Source organism: Myotis davidii, unplaced genomic scaffold, assembly GCF_000327345.1.
Source record: "Myotis davidii unplaced genomic scaffold, ASM32734v1 scaffold170, whole genome shotgun sequence".
NCBI lineage: Eukaryota > Metazoa > Chordata > Mammalia > Chiroptera > Vespertilionidae > Myotis > Myotis davidii.
This window is the reverse complement of record NW_006282528.1, coordinates 717,771-719,916: the sequence shown is the minus strand read 5'-3', so window position 1 is coordinate 719,916 and position 2,146 is coordinate 717,771.

Sequence of the window (2,146 nt, the reverse complement as noted above, 5' to 3'; positions counted from 1 at the left end):
GGATTTTGCTGATTGATTCTCTGGCACATGTGGGAGAGGAACCGCCAGTGGCCACTCGGTGTTGAGTGACAGACACAGGACCCTGTCAGACGCAGAGCTGTGTTTCAGGGGCTGGAGGCTAGTGTCTCAGGGGTGGGGGACGGGGTGACTTCTGCTGCTGGGGAGGTAGTGTATGCGAGAACGCTCTGGAAGCAATCCACAGCGTGTGAATTCCGCCTTCCGCGAAGGAGACCCACCCGGACAGGATGTGACGGAGGGACGGCCCGGCCCTTAGCCACTGCACACAGGCGCTCAGGCCACTAAACACGCAGGTGGAGGTGACGCGATGACTGTGGCGATGGAGGTGAGACTGGAGCGAGGCTGCCTCGTGGGGAGACCTCTCAGTGGAGGCTGATGACACCTGCCCTCTGGCCTGTGAGTTGGAAACATCCGGCCAGTCGCCAGCACTGCCAGCTTGACCTTTGACCCCAGCCGCCAGGGTCCTGGACAGCATCTATGGGCATCAGATGCTTTTATTTTGTTCCCCATCAGGTTGTTTTTTAGATCTCCTTACTTCACATATGGCGCTCGCTTCTGCAGGTCCTGCTTTTATTATTTTTTAAAATATATTTTTATTGATTTTTGAGAGGAAGGGAGAGGGAGAGAGAGATGGAAACATCAATGATGAGAGAGAATCATTGATTGGCTGCCTCCTGCAGGCCCCCTACTGGGGATCAAGACCACAACCTGGGCATGTGCCCTTGGCTGGAATTGAACCCGGGACCCTTCAGTCCACAGGCCGACGCTCTATCCACTGAACCACACCAGCCAGGCCCTGATTTTATTCTTTATAAGGACGGCTTTATAGTCACGAGGGCTGCACTTAAAGCTTCCGCAAACTTAACACATTACATGAAATATCTACGTAAAATTACAGTGTTATGAGGCACACCATAATGCTTAGTGCAGGCCAGACCCCTGTGATATGTGACTCCACTGTAAGGTAATATGTCAGCCCTCTCACAGCAGTGCAGTTATATCGTCCACGCTGTACAGAGGAGGGAACTGAGGCACAGAGCTGCCGGTGGGCTTGCCTGACGCCACCCAGCCACGCAGGCGGCAGTTTGGGCCGGGACGGTGGCTCCAGAGCACGTGCTCTTAACCAGCCTCCTGGATGCCCGCGCTCGACGCCAGACCTCATCCCTTGGGCGAACGCGCAGGCCCAGGCTTTGCAACGATGACCGTGGACAGAGGGGACTGTGGCGAGAAGGAGCCGGGGATCTAGCGACAGTGAGGACTCGGACAGCTCGGCTCGGCTAAGAGGCGGGCGACGTGGAGACCAGGGAAGGAACCTGCCGGTTTGACCTCCCGAGCTGCCGCCTGCGGCTCCGTGGGGCGGGCGCTGCAGGGGAGCCCGTCCGTGGGCCCCAGCAGGACAGGCCGCGCCCGCGCTTCAGCGAGATGGTGGCCACCCAGGTACCTGGGCGGTTCTTCACCCCTCGGGCTGGTGCCCAGCGGGGCCTGACGCTTCCGGGGAAAATGATCCACCCCGTTAGCACGGAGGTAAAAATCCGTCCTCTCCCCCAGGTCTCCTTGCAGAACGAGCCAGGAGCTGGCGGGTGGGAAACTGAGGCTGGGTAGCGGGTGTTCTCAGACGCAGGTCTCTGCCCTCACCAGGCTCCGCAGACCTTTCGGAAAGACGGTCAGACGCGGCCCCTGAGCGTGAGTCACGCAGCGGAGGGAACGGGCCTTCTGCGCCGGAGCTTCATTCTGAAACGCCCCTGAAGAGCCGCCCTGGGCACTGGCTCACTCACTGTCTCTGTGACTCCCTCACGGTCCCGGCCGGGCACCGGGGGAGTTTGAACGAGAACGTGAACGAAGCAGCTGACCTCTTCCTCCGGAAGCCGAGCGAGCAGGCGGCTGGGGGGTTGGACGGAATTCACGTCCCGTGCCGGACGGACGTGTGGACAAAGCGCAGTGGCCCGGTCGGAGACCGACGGCCTGGCCGGTGGGGCGTTGCCTTCGCGCGATTTTACCGAGTTCGACGATTCTCTGCCACTTTCCGGAGTAGGTTTCAGCATCTTAGCACCTTTTATGGCCTCACCCCCCGCCCCTTCCATAAACCTCTGCTACTGTGAGTGTGGCTCATCCCCAGCAAAGCCTTCCA